Here is a 20538-nt window from a genome sequence, read left to right on the forward strand (position 1 = left end):
TGGGTGGGGGAGGATGGATCGGTGCTGTAGGGGGCTCTTCTAGGATACAGGCGCGCCTTGGGGTACCCTTTTCTGTCTGTGCCAGTCTGTTACCTATTTTACCTGTCACTTGTCTTGCGGTGCAAGTGTCCCGTGCGAACCGTTCCGAAACTTCTCTCTTTTCTCTGTTTCTGTTCTGTGTCTATTTTGGTGGATCTGTATAGGTTCTTCCAGGAACAGGTATTTCTAAGGTGTAGGGCCTGAAACGAAAAGAAATCCTGGGTCTCCAGTCTCCTAACCCCCAGCCCGCTTAGAATTCTTATTAGTGGCGTGTTAATACTGTAAGAAGCCCCTAGGAATACTTCGCTCGCGCCGCACACACCTTCCATAGGAAACAAAATCAATGAGAGATGAGGTGACTTGTCCAAGGTCACTTGATCCATATTTTATTGTTTTTACTCATCAGTGTTTAAACTGAGCTTGGTTCTTCTGGGCACAGTTCCATAAAGAGAAAAGGGAAAAAAAGCTGAATCTGTTTAATATCTGATGAAATTCTGACCTCAGAATGAAAAGAGAAAAATGATTCAAGAAGAGTCTGACCTTACATTTATTGATGTGATCATTACGCTAAATTTAACAAATACCAGGGGCTGACAAGGAGAAGAAAGACGCTCAGCAGAAAGAATTGGTGCCCCGTGAGAAAACACCGTGCAGTCCCTCAGGCTCCTACTGGCTAGCCTCTGCTCCAGATTTTCTTAGAAAAAATGCAGAAGGGATGGACAGTAGACTGGCAACTTCAGCTTCAATTAGGATTCCCTGCCTGTTCTGGGCCCTCAAAAAAAAAAAAAAAAGTGTTTCTGGTAAGAAATAAGTCTTCAGCAGGATGTTGAGGAAGAAAATTTTCTAAATTGTTGAGCTGAGCTTCAGGGTGGGAGATGTTTTCTCAATGGGTCTTTATAGCTGCTGAGGGTGAACTTAAAGCCACTTCATCCTAGCAGTGAGTTTGTCAAGAACTTTGTCACTAATGAGTCCGTTTTCTATCGGTGACAACCCCTCGAAGGCTAAGCAGAACTGAAGAGGACTTGAGTGAAAAATACGAATTTTTCAGCCCCAAATTTTAAGATGAAAAATGTTTCCACCATAACCAGATGAGAAAAGAAAGAGTAGATAGACTTATTTTTAATTTTTAAGAAGCTGAGTATGTTAAATATAGAACACTGCCTTACCCACTGTAGACTGACCCAGTGCCTTACCCTGATTTTGTGCACCCTTATCATGAAATGGGTGGGCGGTGGGGAGCACTTCTGTTTCTGTATTTATCTTCTGATAACCAAAACTGTCCTAACAACCTGGTAGATTGTTGAGATTCAGATGACGCACTTTGAAGATGACATCGTAGATGCAAGGATGGGTGGCTCACTTGAACTTGTGTTCTCTCATTGACTGCCATGGCTAATTTCCCTGATCTGATTGGCTGGTATCTCTCTTGGGAAGTTAATTAAGGATGGCCTTTGAGCACAGAATCCAAGCCTAAATCTTATCTTTGAGGTCTTCTAAAGATATATATGCACAAAAGATAAAAACTAGCCAATGACCATTATTTACTATTAATCTTAGAATCCAAATGCCAATATGGATCATTCAGTAACCTGTGCTTGACCTCTCAGAGAAATGCTTTCACCCTTGCCAGAGGCAGCCTAGGCTAGATTCCAAGGAGACCCAAGATGCCTGTAAAAAGAAGAGCCAATGCAAAATCAGAGCAACAGGGGTAGTCAGAGAAATGTATTTTGTCTCTACCTTATAGAAGCAAGAACTTCTCAAGAAAGAGCATTTGCCTCAATTCTATAGAGTCACCACCCCAAGCGCTCACAAGCCAGGTGACAGAAGCAGCCTGCAGAAGAAAATATCCCTCAAAAGACAGGTCAAGCAGGACACACAAAGCCCCTAGCACTGTGGGTTGATAAATTTCATTGAGCTAAGTCAGAGTAGCCCTTTTTGTCCTAAGGGATGCTGTAGAAGAAAGAAAGGGGATTAGAGTTTTCTTTCCCTGAAAGCCAGCTGTCTCCGTCCTCTCTATTCTGTGTGCGTCCTCCCTAAGCAATGAGATCGGCCAAGACAGACCCAGTCTCCCAGAGAGAGAAACCACCCCCTCGTGGTGTGACTGCAGAAAGGCTGACCATGTTTTCTCCCAAGATTTCCAAGGAAGGAAAACCGCACAACGTCCCTTGCCAGCACAGTGCTCGAGATCTAGGGTTTTTAAGCAGTTCTTCCCTATGACCATTTTAAATTCTGTTTTAACTTCAGCCCATTCTTATTTAATCTTCATGGTTCTAAAGAATAGCCAGCTCCCATTCTTCTCAAGAAGTTCTTTCATACAGATACAGACTTTGGGCCATTTCTTAAGTCCCTTTCTTCAAACTGAAGCCCCATTTCCTTTTAGAACGTTTATACATGAAAACATGTTCATGCATGTATACATATATGTGTATATCTCTTACATGTGTACATATATGCCTATACATAGGTAGACATTTTAAAAAAGGAAATGGCATATATATGCCATATATAAATGTATAGATATGCATATAGAGTTCATCCTTGTCCCCAGTTTAGGGAATATTATAGACAGAGTGGAAGCCACTACTAATCCCTAACCCCTTTCCTTTCCCAGATCAATTTCCTTGTCACCAGATCAATTTACTTTTAGGTCTCCTTCATAGGGCCTCCATCTTTTCCTGTTATTTATCAACAGGCTAAAAGGCAACCCTGATAGTATTGGGCAAAGAATCCAGGAAGGAAGATGATTTAATAGAAAACTTTATTCTTCTATGGCAGTCTCATGCAGCATTCTGTAAATGCATTCTGAGGACTCCAAATTCCTCTCATTTTTACACATTTTCCACAGTGTCCCAAATTGGACATAGAAGAAGAAATATTCAGTAGAACGGTCATCTATCTTCCTAATGACTGAAGGGGCAGGTGCCCCAGACTCCTGCCCCTTGATTACTCCTTAGCACTCGTGTGTAGCATGTGATGCTGGCTGCCCCTGGAATCTTAGCAGGGGCTGTCATCTGGTAGACTTCATCGTGTCCTCTCCAGGTAGCCTGGGCTTCCTCACAGCATGGTGGCTGGCTTCCAAGAGTCCCAGGAGACAGAGCCAGGTGGAGGCTATGTCACCTTTTCTAACCTCGCTTCAGAAATGACGCAGTATCACTCCCACCACAACCTGCTAAGGCATCACAAAGGCCCAGTCAGTTCAAGAGAACAGGAAATAGACTCTAGCTCTTGCTAGATTCTGCTAGAACATAAGGATTGGAAACACTGCTGCAGCCATTTTTGAAAATACATCAAAACTAGCAACAAATTTTAATTTTAATAAAACATAATTGCACCAAAATCATAAAATATTTTGTGGAAAATAATGAAAGACGTGCAAGATGTTCACCCAAAGAACAAAATGGAAGGACATACATTACCTGATTTCAAATCTTACTATAGTACGAATGCTTGTCACAAGAGTGTAGTGTAGACACATGAGTAAATCACTGAAACAGAGTCCAGAAATAGGTCCATGTGTATTTGGTTAAATAATTTTGACAAAGGCATCAAAACAACTCAATAGGGAAGATATAGTCTTTTCAGTAAATAGTGCTATAACAGGGGTGCCTGGGTGGCTCAGTCAGTCTCAGGTCATGATGTCAGGGTCCTGGGTTGGAGCCCTCCACTGGGATCCTTGCTCCCACTGAGTGTGCTTCTCCCTCTTTCTCTCCCCCTGCTCATGTTTTCTCTCTCAAAATCTTTAGAAATATATATATAGTGCTCTAACAACTTGATGTTTATATGGAAAAAAAAATTAAATAAGCCTTGACCCCTTAACCATACACAATAATTAAAATGGATAGGGGCGCCTGGGTGACTCAGTCATTAACCATCTGCCTTTGGCTCAGGGCATGATCCCGGTGTTCTGGGATCGAGCCCCGCATCAGGCTCCTCCGCTGGGAGCCTGCTGCTTCCTCTCCCACTCCCCCTGCTTGTGTTCCCTCTCTCGCTGGCTGTCTCTCTCTCCATCAAATAAATAAATAAAATCTTAAAGAATAATAAATCAAATAAATAAATAAAATGGATCATAAACTTAAAGTGTAAAAAACTAACCACACAAAGCTTCTAGGAGAAAATATTTCTTACACAAGACATAGAAAGCAGTAACCAGATAAGCCGGTGATGGGTATTAAGGAGGGCACATATTGCATGGAGCCCTGGGTGTTATATGCAAATAATGAATCATAGAACATTACATCAAAAACTAAGGATGTATTGTGTGGTGACTAACATAATAAAAAATTATTTAAAAAGAAAAGCACTAACCATAAAAGAAAAAACTTATACATTGAACATCATCAAAAAGAAGACTTCTGTTCATCAAAAAAACAATACCAAGAGAACAAATAGGTAAGCCACAAACCAGGAGAAAACTTTCACAATGCATACATCTGACAAAGGACCTGTTTCTAGAATATCGAAGTAACTCCTACGACTCAATACTAAAAAGACAAATCTAATTTGTTAATGATCAGGAAAATGCAAATTAAAACACAATGAAATTCCACTACACACCAGGATGCTGAAATCAAGATTAACAACTCCAAATACTGTAGAAGACGGTGAACAACCAGAACCACACTTGCTGGTGGGAGTGTAAAATGTTATAACCACTTTGAAAAACCTGTAATTTCCTATACAGTTAAATGTACACCTTCCCTATGACCCAGAAATTCTACTTCTAGGTATTCACCCAAGAGAAATGTACACATATTTACAAAAAGACTTCAAAAAGAATATTAATAGCAACTCTATTCATAATAGCCTCAAACAGGAAACAACCCAAATATCAACAGGTAAATGGATAAACAAATTGCCATGTCTTCATATAACAGACTATGACTCAGGAATAAACAGGAATGAATTACCAATGTATACAACAACGTAGATGAATCTCCAAACATTATGCTGAGTGAAAGCAAGACCCAAAAGAGGATAATCCCAAAAGAGTGCAGAAAGTAACCAGATAGGGTCCAAACTGAAGTTCCTCATGCTAAACCCCAAGTAAGCAAACCAAAACTTAACTAAGTTTCTATGTTCTGCGCTTCAATCCCCCGGAAAAGAAAGGCCTAGGCCAGCCAATCAGCACCCATCTGTCCAGCACAAATTACCTAACGTGGTTCCAAAATGTCCCTTTGCTCCATATAAGGAAAGTAACCCTGGTTTAACCAATCAGCGAATGCCCAGTACATCTTCCTTGTTCCTGCTCACTTTGATTTATAAAAATTTCTTGCCAGGTGTTCAACATCACTAATGATCAGGGAATTGCAAATCAGAACCATGGTGAGATAGCATCTCCCACGGCTAATACCAAAAAGACAGGAAACAACAAGTATTGGTGAGGATATGGAGAAAAGGGAACCCTTGTGCACTGTTGCAGGGAATGTAAATTGGTGCGACTACTATGGAAAATAGTACGGAGGTTCCTCAAAAAATTAAAAATAAAAATGCCAGGGGCACGTGTGTGGCTCAGTGGGTTAAGTGTCCAACTCTTGATTTCAGCTCGGGTCATGATCACAGGGTTGTGAGATGAGCCCAGCATAGGGCTCCATGTTCAGTGGGAAATCTGCCTGTCCCTTTCCCTCTGCCCCTCCCCCTATTTACAATAGCCAAGATGTGGAAACAACCGTTATATATATCATTATATACATAATGGAATATTACCAAACCGTAAAAAAGAAGGAAATCTTGCCATTTATGACATGGATGGACATCGATGGCATCATGCTTAGTGAAGTAAGTCAGACAAAGAAAGACCATATGATCTCGCTCATATAAGCATACATCAGAGATATTGCAGATTTGGTTCCCAACCTCTGCAATAAAGCAAATATCACAATAAAATGAGTCAAATGAAATTTTAGGTTCTCCGGTGCATATAAAAGTTATGTTTACACTATACTGTAGTCTGTTAAGTGTGCAATAGCATTATGTCTACAAAAATATGCATACCTTAATTAAAAATACTTTATTGCTAAAAATGTTAACCATCATCTGAGCTTTTAGCAAATAGCCATCAGTGTTCACAGATCACTGTAACAAATGTAATAATAATGAAAAGGTCTGAAACATTGCAAGAATTACCAAATGTGGGGGTGCCTGGGTGGCACAGCGGTTAAGCGTCTGCCTTCGGCTCAGGGCGTGATCCCGGTGTTGTGGGATCGAGCCCCACGTCAGGCTCCTCCGCTATGAGCCTGCTTCTTCCTCTCCCACTCCCCCTGCTTGTGTTCCCTCTCTCGCTGGCTGTCTCTGTCTCTGTCGAATAAATAAATAAAAAATCTTAAAAAAAAAAAAAAGAATTACCAAATGTGACCCAGAGACTCAAGGGAGCAAATGCTGTTGGGAAAATGGGGCCAATGGACTTGCTCCACTTATAAGAAACGTGATTATCTGTGAAGGACACAGTAAAGGACAACAGAACAAGATATACCTGTATATGGGGCCATGGAGTGGGGAGTGGAATGGATGAAGGTGGTCAAAAGGCACAAACTTCCAGTTATAAAATAAATAAATCCTGGGGATGTCATGTGCAACCTCGTTATAGTTAACAAAACTGTATTGTATATTTGTAAGTGGCAAAAAGAGTAGATCTTTAAAGATCTTATCAAAGAAAAAATATTTGTAACTGTGTATGGTAACAGATGTGAATTAGACTTCTTGTGGTCATTTCACAATATATACAAATATTGACTCATCGTGTTGTACCCCTGAAACTAATATGTTACCTACCAGTCATACCTCAATAAAAAACAATCTCTTGCCTCGTACAGCTCTGCAAAGCTGCTTTCTAATCTGCCAGACTGAATGTTCCTTGATTCATGAATTGCTGGACAAAAGCCTACTCGATCTGGTAAATGGATCTGTAAATCATCTGTGGGAAATTTTCTTTTAACAATTCCCTTTAAATGAAGTTTAAGAAAAGGCAAAAAAAAAAAAAAATCTAACGGTCACTGAAAAGGGACCCAAGAGAACTTCCTGGGGTGATAGGATTTGGGGGGTTTTCTTGACAAAGGAGTGGATATTGGGTGTGTGCATTTTCAAAAGCCATCGAACCGTACAGTGAAGATCTACGCGTTTCACTGTAAACTATACCTGAACTTCTACAATCCTAATAAGGAAGTCGGTTTTTAAATGCCTGCACTAGGATACACATAATAATGTCTTTTATAAGAGCAAAAACTTGGAAAACAAGCCCGATGACAAAAGGATGAGGAAGTATGTTAAAATTCTTTAAAAAAAAAAAAAACTAATTCTCTTTAAAAATAAAATTTTCAAAAAATATGTAATGGCTTGAGAAATTATAATGTTAAATGAACAAAGGGGAAATGTAAAACTATATATGTTGTGATCTATTTTTAATATACATATATACACACAGATATATGATTAATATACACATATATACACACATGTTAAAATGTTAACTGTAATTATCTCTGGTGGTGATTTTCATTTCCATCTTATTCTCTTTCAAACTTTGTACAATCATTCTCCTTCAATGTAGGAATATAGTGAGTTCATCAGCCAAAGTTGTTGCTTTGCTATAATTCCAGTTGGCTGAACATGTGCAAAGGATGATGTCAGAGTGATCAAAGCAAGTGTTGGTTGCCAGGCTGAACTGGGGGACCGGAAGCGATGGCAGAATAGCCGAGTACAGCACCTCTTCAGGAAATGCAACACAGCTGCAGAGTACTGGGGAACTCGACAGCCTACACGGAGACTGATGACAAGTGAACAAGTCTAAAAGCGGATGAAGTAGTTTTATAATAATGATAAAAATAGCTAGCATTAGGGCGCCTGGGTGGCTCAGTGGCTTAAGCATCTGCCTTCGGCTCAGGTCATGATCCCAGGGTCCTGGGATCGAGCCCTGCATCGGGCTCCTTGCTCAGCGGGGAGCCTGCTTCTCCCTCACCCTCTGCCTGCTGTTCCCCCTGCTTGTGCTCTCTCTCGCTCTGTCAAATAAGTAAGTAAGTAAGTAAATAAATAAATAAATAAATAAATAAAATCTTTTAGAAAAAGAGCTAGCATTTTTAAGTACTTACTCTGCGCCAGGCAATAAGCTCAATGCTTGCTTTTATTTTCTCATGTAATTTTCAAAACAATACAAAGGGATAAGTACATGATTCTCCCCATTTCGTGGATGAGAAAATTCAGGGTTAGAAATGTGCAACAATTTCCCCAAGATCACACAAGTCGGTAGTAAGTGCAGCCAGAAGTGAGCTGTTACCAGTTCTGTGTCTAGTGGCCACATTCACAATTATGATACCTCCAAAGAGGCCTTTCAACAGAGGAGTAGAAGTAAAAAGAAAGACAGACAGACAGAAAGAAGGAGAGAAAGAAAGAGTTTCTAAACAATCATAATAACACAAAGCCAAAGCACATTTTTATATGAACTGAATGAAAGACTTTAATCAAGTATCTATATTTTCTTCCACCAAAGGTAATTACAGCTTTGAGCAGATGCCCTCTCATATCCAGTATGAGTAAAGACTCATATTCTACTAAATTCTGGAGGTCATCAGATGAACATCTGTTGCCTTGTCATCTTTTATGACCTGCTGTGTCTCCACAACAAGTGATTTGGAGGGAGAGAGCTAACAGCTTCACAGCCCACGCCTGCTATCATTGGAGTGGCGAAGGAATCATTCTTGACCGATCAGACTAAGTCTCCCTGGAAACCATGCTTTATCTCTGAGTAGGAAAAACCAGAAGGCTAGCCCCTTTAGCAGCTCCTTAAAAATGTCAACATAAATTTACCCTATAACCCCAGCAATTTTGCTCCTAGGAATCCACCAAGAAAAATGAAAACCTCCGTCCCCACAAAAACTTGTACACAAATGTTTATAGAGCATTATTCATAATAGCCTCAAATCAGAAATAACTGAAATGTCCATCGAGCGCTGAACAGATAAATGTGGTGTGTCCATACCTGGAATACTATTCAGCAATGAAAGGGAAATAAGTATTTTTTTAAAAGATTTTATTTATTTATTTGAGAGAGAGAGAGAGAGCATGCATAGGCAGGGTGGGGGGAAGAGGGAGAGAGAGAAGCAGACTCCCCACTGAGCAGGGAGACCCACGGGGTGGGGGGGCGCTCCACAGAGGCTGGATCTGAGGACCCTGAGATCAGGACCCAAGCAGAGACTTAACCCACTGAGCCACACAGGAGCCCTGGAAAGAAATAAGTATTAATTCACGCTACCATATGATGAACCTCACTGACATCATCAGAACCTAAAACCACCCTCTTGGCCAACTGGCTCCAGAATATTGAACCACTTGCTCGGGCATAACTCGAGGACAATGCTATGAGAAGTTAACATTTAATATTTGGTTTGCTATCTGCTTTATCACCTCGATGGGCTGAAGATACTTTAGAAACATTAATGCTCCCACCATATTAAACACTTTTTTCCTTGCTGTTTTCTACTTTCTCGCTCTGCATTTAGCAGGAGCGGCAAAGATAGATGAACATTTTCTAAATTATTTAACAACCAGAATGCTCTAGGTTGCATTCTGGCAGAGTAACAGAAGCACACTCAGGCCACTCTAAGCCACCGCCCCGTGAGGGCAGAGAGCGGCCGGCTCTCTGCAGGTGTGCTCCACGTAGGAGGCAGGTGGAAACGCTGGGACGGAGAGAAGACCGACCCCTTGGGGCGCTGGAAGGTCGCGAGTGGCAGGTGGCCTCCGCTGGAGGTCCCCCCACTGCGCTGCAGCCCAGCTGCGCCCCACTCCTACTGATCGAGGAGCACCGTTTACACAGCAGGAGTATTCACCGGTGTGCATCCCAGGACAACGGCAAGATACACCAGTTCGTTTACAACTGAACTTTGAAAAACAAGTCTATCAAATATGCCTAGCAAATAGCCCTCCCCCCCCCCCCCCCGGTTATGGAGAGTGAGGTGCACGTTTTCTAGCAGAATGTGGAATCCGGCACCTAATCATTGAAAGGGCCTGGGCGCCAACGCCCCGCATGCATAGGGGGTGTCGTCTCCCCAGGCAGCTTTGCCAGGAACAGCCCACGGTGTACAAGCAGGTGACCAGGCCTGGAGTCAGTCCCACGCGCGCCCTGAGCCAGGAGAGGAAATGAGCACAGACAGGGTATATGGAGAAGAGGGGGGAGAAACATGGCAGGAATTAGGGCAAAGGGAGCAGGTCCTTCCCCTTCCTCCCAGCCGCCCTCCCCACCCCACCCCACCCCCGCGCCCTAGAGGCCGCCCCCAGCCTGGAGCTCCTCCACCGCGGTTGGGCTTTCATTCCCACACCGGCAAGCTCTGGACACGGGCTCACCCTCAGCCTTGCACACAGACACATGCGCATGGACAGACGCAAGCCCTCTCCTGCACCGGGCATCGCTTCCACTTGTCCTCCCCTGGGCTGCCCCTACCGCCTGCATGGCCCTGGGGCTCTCTTTTCCTTTTCTGGGACCCTTCCTGGGACCACCACCACCTCCAGCCCCAGGCAGCTCTTAACGCCTTCCTTACCCAGGACACCCTGCCGTGCGGGCAAGTGTTACAGAGGCGGACGGGGGACCCTAGTAAAGCTCCGAAGAAAGAGCTGTGTCTGCAGCACTAGGTGGAGGATGCGGTTCTAGAATGTGGACTGGGCCGTGTGGAGCAGAGGGAGGCTGAGATGGAGGGAGCCCAGTGGAGGGGTCCGGGGGTGGGCCCCGGCTGGCTGAGTGCCCAGAGCAGAGGTGCAGAGAGCCTCAGCTTAACCGGGCTCCACAGCGTTCCCCGCTCGAGGCCAGCCGGGGTCTTGCAGATCTCCTGGGTATAGTGTGTCACAGCTTAGAGACAGAGGAAGGCACACAGCCGGCCAATGGACAAGGCACCGGAAAACAGAACCAAACACCCAGAAAGGTAAGGAAATAGAGATTTGCACTTTAGAAAAGATTTCCTTGAAAGGTGTCAACTGTGCCTTGGAAAATACAGCCTGTGGTTTACTCTGCCACCAGGAAAACCTAATAGATGTTAAGTACTTATTTTTTTTAAGTTTGCATAGCTTTGCTTATTATAAAGAATAAACATCTTTTCATGTATTTATTGGTAGTATTTTCCTTTTGTGAATTGGCCATTAATGTTGTTTATTTATAACGGAGCATTTATTCTTACTGTAAATGTTTTCCCATTGTATTTTTTTTTTCAACTAGTTTAGCATGTTTTATGGGAGGAGGGGAGCAGAGTGAGGCAAGGAATGTTTTCCCCCAATCCAGATCTCCATTCGCTAGTGTCCTCTGAGTGCAAGCCATAAACACTGACTCGGGCTAACTCACACAGAAATGGAATTCATAAAAGGACAGGGGCCCTCCCAGAACCACAGACAAATGGGAACTCCAGAGCCTTGGGAAGGGCACACCCCTGGTGATCTGAGGTGCAGGTGCTAGACGGTCTCCTCAGGGAACTGCCACCACTTTCAGACCCTGTGGACCCCAGCTCCAGAGTCACACTTCTCCCAGATGCGGTCAGCAGCCCAGACTGCATGGACACACAGTAAAAGGAGTGTGGATGGAAGGGGCTAGCCCACACAGGACAGCCACAGGACCCCTAGTATCCAAGGAAGGAGGGGATCATGGGAAGCAAGGCCAAGCAACCCCAAGAACAATGTTCGGGTAGTCAACTTCCTTATCATTTTTGCCCTTCAGCTTTCTGAATTCCATGACATTTTTAAAAAGCACTCTTCACCTCCAGATTAAACTTTAAAAAAAATGATCCATTTATTTTCATATTTTTGTGTTTTCCTTTCTCATATTCAGTTTTTCATCCCACCTGAAATTTATTTCGCTTTCTGGAAGGAGGCAGGGGGCTACCTTTGTTGTTTTCTAAATGGCAAGCAGAATGCACACACTCTTTATTGAACTAACCATTTCTTTCACACTCATTGGAAATGTCACCTGTCGTGTGGCTCTCTATTCTATACTAGATTCCATAGAGACATCTGTCTGTTTCTGAACACTGTCTTTTACACCATGGACAAAGCTCTGCAGGCTGGAAGAAGCTGCAGCCTCTGGGTGAGCGGAGACAGGGACAGGGTCAAGGACAGAGCCTGTCTGCCCACCAGAACCCAGGGAAGTTGCAGAGCTCAGAGCTATGAGCGTGAGGGAGGGCAGGATGAAAGAACCAGTTGCAAACAACGGAGCCCCAGTAGTCTACACAGACGTGTGCATGCACAAAAATACGTGCACACACACCCAAATGCATGGAACACGTTCATACATGCACACGTGCATACGTGTGCATGCATACACAAGCACAGATTCAAACCCACATACAGACACATCTGCCTACATGATGCACAGAACACCCAGCAGGGGTTTAGAGAAATAAGAGAGAAAGGATAGAGAATTAGAAAATTAATGATTATTAACAGAGGTTCCAGAAAAAGAACACTGAGAAAATGAATAGATGGAAAATAGTTCTTTATATATTTTTAAAGAAATAGTTTAAAAGACCAATAAAGGACTTACAAGAGAGACAGCAGAGTAGGAGGACCCTAAGCTCACCTTGTCCCATAAATACAGCTAGATAATACCTACATCAGTGTAAATAACCCAGAAAATAATCCGAAGACTGGCAGAACAGACTCTCTACAGCCAAATGTAGAGAAGAGGCCACACGGAAGAGAGTAGGAAGGGAGGATATGTGGTCCAGAGTGAAACGGACCCATGAGACTGTCCCTGGGTTGGAGGGATGCCAGGGGCCCTGAGAGAGGAAAGAAACAGACCCTCACACTGGGCACCCCATGCACGCAGAACCTGTGCAGGGAGGACAAATCCCTGTAACATCTGGCTCTGAAAACCAGAGGGGCATAATTTCGCAAGTTCTTGCTATCAGTAGGGCTTAATACCTGGAATTTTAAAAATCAGCCTGTTTGGCTCTAGGGAAGCTGGGAAAGTGAGGGAAGACTGAGTCCCAGCCCTTAAAAGAGACAACAGAACAAACAACCCCATGGAGATACAGCATAGAAGCAACATTTTGAAAAATGCCTGGAGTATATGGGAGGGACATTTATTCACTAATCTCAGAGTGCGTGCTAGAGAGGCAGGGATCGATCACTGGGAGATTTCTCCAAGAACAAAAGAGCTGGCAGGTGCCATTTCCCTCAGCCACCCCCAGCCTACACCCAGGGACACGTGCGGGAACCGGTGCAGTGCCAACACTACCTAACTTGCTAATAGCATGCCCCACCCCCATGTTCTGCCAACATGCCCCCTCTAGCCAAGCCTTGGGTCCAGGTGCTCTCCCACAGCAGACCTACCCAAATGTTGCCAACACTGCACCCTTCCTCCACCCTGCCCTCTCTACAAGGCCCTTGGCAAGAGCCCACCCAAAGCAGTGCCATAAGCCTGACAGTGTGCAAGCAGCCCAACAAGGATCAACACAACCTCAAATTGACTCCTACTCCAGGGAGAGGGGAAGATAACCACAAACATCAGTTTGACTGCAGCCCCAGCAGTGGGCTGGGGGCAGACATCTGGTCTGACTACAGGCCCTGCCCACAAACAAAGGCTTCTCAAGGGACAACACAGGGAAAGTGCCCTGCAGTTCAGGGCTACCACACCTCTAGCAAATGCCTGGTCTGACTCAGCTCAAGCCCAAGACAAGCCCAGACTGACCAACCTAACAACACAAGGACTAAACTCTGCCCACAGGCAAACAGAGCCACTGCAGACGACTGGACTGAAGGCAAATGCAACTCGGCCACAATAGTAGGGTGAAAGTAACAAACATAAGAGACACCCCTGAAACACCAGGGCACTACACAACCTCTTCTTCATAAGGCCACTTCTTTCAAGAGCAAGAGAAGTAGCTGACTTTCCTAACATATAGAATGAGACACAAAGAGTTAGCAAAATGAGAAGACAGAAGAATATGTCCCAAATGGAAAAGCAGGACAAAATCACAGCAAGAAAGCTAAATAACAGAGATAAGTCATATGTCTGATAAAGAATTAGAGTAATGGCCATAAAGATACTCACGGGACTTGAGAAAAGAGTGGACGACCTCAGTGAGATCCTTAAGAAAGAGATAGAAAACATAAAAAAGAACTAATCAGATTTGAAGAACTCAATAAATGAAATGGAAATACACTAGATGGAATGAATTGTAGCTTAGAGGAAGCAGAAGAATGGATCAGCAGCCTGGAAAACAGAGTAATGGAAAGTGGTCAAGCTGAACAGAAGAGAGAAAAAATAATACTAATAAATGAAAATAGACTTAGGGAACTCAGCAACACCACCAAGTGAAGTAACATTTACATTATAGGGATTCCAGAAGGAGAAGAGAGAGAGAAAGGGGGAGGGGGCAGAAAATTTATTTGAAGAAATAATAGCTGAAAACATCCTGAATTTGGGGAAGAAACAGAAATCCATATCCAGAAGTCACGGAGAGCCCCAACAAAATCAACCCAAGGAGGTCCACACATAGAGACACAGCAATTAAAATGGTAAAAAGTGGTGATAAAGAGAGAATTTTAAAAGCAGCAAGAGAAAAGAAAACAGCTACATAGCAGGAAAACCTCATGAGGCTTTCGGTGGATTTTACAATAGAAACATTGCAAGACAGAAGGGAGTGCCATGATATATTCAAAGAACTAAAACAAAAAAAATCTCAGCCAAGAATGCTCTACCCAGCAAGGCTACTATTCAGAATAGAAGTAAAGATAAAGAGTTTCCTAGACAAACAAAAGTTAAAGGAATTCATGACCACTAAACCAACCCTACAAGAAATGTCAAAGGGGATGTTTTGAGAGGAAAGGAAAGACCATAGCAGGAGTGAGAAAATTAGGAAGCACAAAAGAAATAGTATTAGGTACATCTATAAAAATCAGTCAAGGGACTCACAAAATAAAAGGCTGTAAAATATGCCACCAGATACCTAAAAAAGGGTGGGTAGAGGAGCAAAGAATGGGTTCAAACTTAAGTAACCATCAACTTAATATAGACTGCTACACACATAACATGTTATATATAAACCTAATAGCAACCGCATATCAAAAACTGATAGTAGATATGCATAAAATAGAGAGGAATCCAAGTATATTGCTAAAGGAAGCCAGCAAACCATGAGACAAGAGCAAGAGAAAAAAGAAACAGAGATCTATTAAAAAAAATACAAAAAAAACATAAAACAAGTAACAAAATGGCAGGAAGTACATATCTATCAGTAATTACTTTAAGTATAAATGTACTAAACACTCTAATCAAAAGACATAGGATGATGGAATGGATAAAAAAAAAGTAAGACCCATGTATACGCTCCTTATGAGAGACTCGTTTCAAACCTAAAGACACCTACAGATTGAAAGTGAGGGGATGGAGAAACATCTATCATACAAATGGAAGCAAAAGGAAAGCCAGGGTAGCAATACTTGTATCAGACAAAATAAACTTTAAAACAACAGCTATAACAAGAGACAAAGAAGGACACCATATAATCATATAAGGAACAATCCAACAAGAAGATATAACAATTATAAATATGTATACACCCAATGTGGGAGCACCCAAATATGTAAAACAGTTAATAACAAACATAAAGGAGTAATTGATAGTAAAACAATAATAGTAGGGGACTTTAACACCCCACTCACATCAATGGATAGATTATCCAAACAGAAAATCAACAAGGAAACAATGGTTTGAATGACATATTGGACCCAATGGATCTAGCAGATATATTCAGAACACTCTATCCTAAAACAACAGAATACACATTCTTTTCAAGTGCACACAAAACATTCTCCCAAATAGATCACATATTAGGCCACAAAACAAGTCTCAACAAATTCAAAAAGATCAAAGTCATACCATTCATCTTTTCTGACCACAAAGCTATGAAAGTAGAAATCAACCACAGGAAAAAAATCTGGAAAGAACACAAATACATGGAAGTTAAATTACATGCTACTAAACAATGAATGGGTCAACTAAGAAATCAAAGAGGAAATAAAAAAAATACATGGAGACAAGTGAAAATGAAAACATGACAGTCTAAAAATATTTGGGGATGCAGCAAAAGCTATCTTAAGAAGGAAGTTAATACCAATACACTCTTAGCTCAAGAAGCAAAAAAAAAATCTCAAATAAACAACTAACCTTATACCTAAAGGAGCTAGAAAAAGAAAAACTAACAAAACCCAAAACCAGCAGAAGGAAGAAAATAAAAAAGACTAGAGCAGAAATAAACAAAGTAGAAACTAAAATTAAAAACACACACACACACACACACACACACACACACAATAGAACAGATCATTGAAGCCAGGAGCTGGATCTTTGAAAAGATCAACAAAATTGATACACTTTTAGCCAAACTCATCAAGAGACAGAGCGAGAGGGGCGCCTGGGTAGCGCAGTCGTTAAGCGTCTGCCTTCGGCTCAGGGCGTGATCCCGGTGTTACGGGATCAAGTCCCACATGGGGCTTCTCCGCTGGGAGACTGCTTCTTCCTCTCCCACTCCCCCTGCTGTGTTCCCTCTCTCGCTGGCTGTCTCTCTGTCACATAAATAAATAAAATCTTTAAAAAAAAAAAAAGAGACAGAGCGAGAGAGAACTCAAATAAATAAAATCAGAAATGAAAGAGAAATAATCACCAACACCACAGAAATATGACAGATTATAAGAGGATATTATGAAAAACTATATACCAACAAATTGGATAAACTAGAAGAAATGGATAAATTCCTAGAAACATATAACTTCTCAAAACTGAATCAGGAAGAAATAGAAAATTTGAACAGACTGATTACTAGCAATGAAATTGAATGAGTAATGAAAAAACTCCCAACAAACAAAAGTCCAGGACCAGATGTTTTCACAGGTGAATCCTACCAAACATTTAGAGAGTTAATATCTGTTCTTCTCAAACTATTCCAAAAACAGAAGAGGAAGGAAAGCCTCCAAATTCATTCTATGAGGACATCATTACCCTGATACCAAAACCACATGAAGACACTACAAAAAAAAGAGGACTACAGGCCAATATTTCCGACGAACATAGATGCAAAAATTCTCAACAAAATATAATCAGACCAAATCCAACAATACATTAAAGAGGTCATTCACCATGATCAAGTGGGATTTATTCCTGGGTTGCAAGGGTAGTTCAATATCTGCAAATCAATCAGTGTGATACCCCACATAAAGAAGAGATCGTTTCAGTAAATGCAGAAAAAGCATCTGACAAAATACAACATCCATACATGATAAATACTCTCAACAAAGTAGGCTTAGAGGGAACATACCTCAATATAATAAAGGCCATATATGAAAAACCCACAGCTAACATCATATTCAATGGTGAAACACAGAGCTTTTCCTCTAAGATCAGGAAAAAGACAAGAACACTCAGTCTTACCACTTTTATTCAACATAGTCCTGGAAGTTCTAGCCACAGAAATCAGACAAGAAAAAGAAATAAAAGGCATACAAATTGGTAAGGAAGAGGTAAAATTTTCACTATTTGCAGATGACATGATACTATATAGAAAACCCTACAGACGCCACCAAAAACTAATAGAACTGATAAATAAATTCAGTAAGGTCACAGGATACAAAATCAGTATAGAAATCTGTTCCATTTCTATACGCTAATAATGAAGTAACAGAAAGAGAAACTAAGAAAACAATCCCATTTACAATAGCACCAAAAAGAATAAAATACCTAGGAATAAACCAGGGAGGGGAAAACGTTGACCCCCCCAAAACTGTAAGACATTAATGAGAGAAATTGAAGATGACACAAATGGAAAGTTATTACATGTTCATGGATTGAAAGAACAAATATTGTTAAAATGTCTATGCTACTACACATGTAATGCAATCCCTTCAAAATACGGAGAGCGTTTCTCACAGAACTAGAACAAATAATTCAAAAATTTGTATGGAACCACAAAAGACCCCAAACAGCCAAAACAATCTTGAAAAAGAAGAATAAAACTGAAAGTATCCCCAGATTTCAAAATATACTACAAAGAGCTCGTGGAACAGAATAGAAAGCCCAGAAATAAGCCCAAGATTATATGGTCAATGAATTTTTGACAAAGCAGGAAAGCATATCCAATGGGAAAAAGACAGGGTCTTCAAAAAATGGTGCTGGGAAAACTGGACAGCAACATGAAAAAGAATGAAACTGGACCACTTTCTTACACCATATACAAAAATTAACTCAAAATAGATTAAGGACCTAAATATGAGACCTGAAACCATATAAATCCTAGAAGAGAGCACAGACAGTAATTTCTCTGAGATTGGCCATAGCAACATTTTTCTAGATATGTCTCCTGAGGCAAGGAAAACAAAAGCAAAAATAAACAGTTGAGACTACATCAATACAAAAACTTCCACACAGGAAAAAAAAAAAAAACTAAAAGAAAACCTACTGAATGGGAGAAGACATTTGCAAATGACATATCTGATAATGGGTTAGTATTCAAAATATATAAGGAACTTACACAACTCAATGCCAGAAAAACCACAAATCCAATTTAAAAATGGGCAAAAGGGGCGCCTGGGTGGCGCAGTCGTTAAGTGTCTGCCTTCGGCTCAGGGCGTGATCCCAGCGTTCTGGGATCGAGCCCCACATCAGGCTTCTCCGCTAGGAGCCTGCTTCTTCCTCTCCCACTCCCCCTGCTTGTGTTCCCTCTCTCGCTGGCTGTCTCTCTCTGTCAAATAAATAAATAAAATCTTTTAAAAAAAAATGGGCAAAAGACATGAACAGACATTTTTCCAAAGAAGACATACAGATGGTCAGCAGATACATGAAAAGATGCTCAACATCACTCATTATCAGGGAAATGCAAATCAAAACCACAATGAGATAACACTTCATACCTGTCAGAATGGTTAAAATTGAAAACAAAAGAAACAAGCATTGGTGAGGATGTGGAGAAAAAGGACCCCATGGGCACTGTTGGTGGAAATATAAACTGGTGCAGCCACAGTGGAAAACAGTACAGAGGTTCCTCAAAAAATTAAAAATAGAATTACCATGTGATCCAGAAATTCCACTACTAGGTATTTACCCAAAGAATATGAAAACTCTCCTTCGAAAAGATATATACACCCCATGTTTATTACAGCGTATTTACAACAGCCAAATTATGGAAGCAACCCAAATGTCCATCAGTAGATGAATGGATAAAGAAGATGTGGTGTATATATACAATGGAATATTACTCAGCCGTCAAAAAGAATGACATCTTGCCATTTACAGCATGAATGGATGCAAAGGTATAATGCTAAGTGAAATAAGTCAGTCAGAGAAAGACAAATACCATATGATTTCACTCATGTGGAATTTAAGAAACAAAACAAATGAACAAAGAAAAAAAAGACAAACCAGAAACAGACTCTTAACTACAGAGAAGAAACTGATGGTTATCAGAAGGGAGGTAGGTGAGGGGAGGGGTGAAATAGGTGAAGGGTATTAAGAGCACACTTACCAAGATGAGCACAGAGTAATGTATAGAATTGTTGGATCACTACATTGCACACCTGAAACTAATGTAACACTGTTAAATATTCTGGAATTTAAAAATGTTTTAAATAATAATTTTTTTAAAAAGACCAACCAAGTGCCTAAATCGGGAATTAAAAAAAAAACTCTGTATCTAAACAAAATACTGTGATATTTCAAGATACCAACAAAAAAAGAGAAGATGCTACAGGCTCCTAGGAAGAAATAAACCAATTACTCTGAAAGAAATGAGACTTGGACAGGCAGAGATAACTTTCCTCCTCACTAACATAATGCCAGAAAACAAATTAATGAGGCCTCCAAATTTCTAAGGCAAACTATTTTTAACCTAAAATTTATAGCCAACCAAACCTCTAAGTAAGTATGAATGAGGGTATAATAATTAAGAGTGTTTCTAATTTGTGTGTGTCTCTCTTATTTTTTCCCTTTGCTTATCTGTTTTGTTTCTTAATTCCACATATGAATGAAATCATATTGTATTTGTCTTTCAAACTGATGGTTATGACAGGGGTGGGGGGAGAGGGGTGCAATAGGTGATGGGGATTAAGGAGGGCACTTGTGATGAGCACCAGGTAATGTATAGAAGTGTTGAATCACTGTATTGTACACTTGAAACTAATATAACACTGTGTGTTAACTAACTGGAATTAAAATAAAAACTTAAATAAAAAGATGTGGAATATATATACAATGGAATATTACTCAGCCATTAAAAAGAATGAAATCTTGCCATTTGCAATGACATGAATGGAGCTAGAGTGTATAATGCCAAGCAAAATAAATCAGTCAGAAAAGACCTATAGAGTATCCTGGGAAAAAATTCTAAAGATGAAATCCATCCAACCAAGAGAGGAATCAAAATGGAGCTCACAGCACCAAAGAATGGTGAAGTTCAAATAATTAAAGAATTATGGATCAGTAATCATGGAAACATTGTTCTACAACAGTAAGTGATGAAGCCATATCAACAAAAAGTAGCAGTA

Source organism: Ursus americanus, chromosome 10 (assembly GCF_024610735.1).
Source record: "Ursus americanus isolate L20-20 chromosome 10, mUrsAme1.1.p, whole genome shotgun sequence".
Classification (NCBI taxonomy): Eukaryota; Metazoa; Chordata; class Mammalia; order Carnivora; family Ursidae; genus Ursus; species Ursus americanus.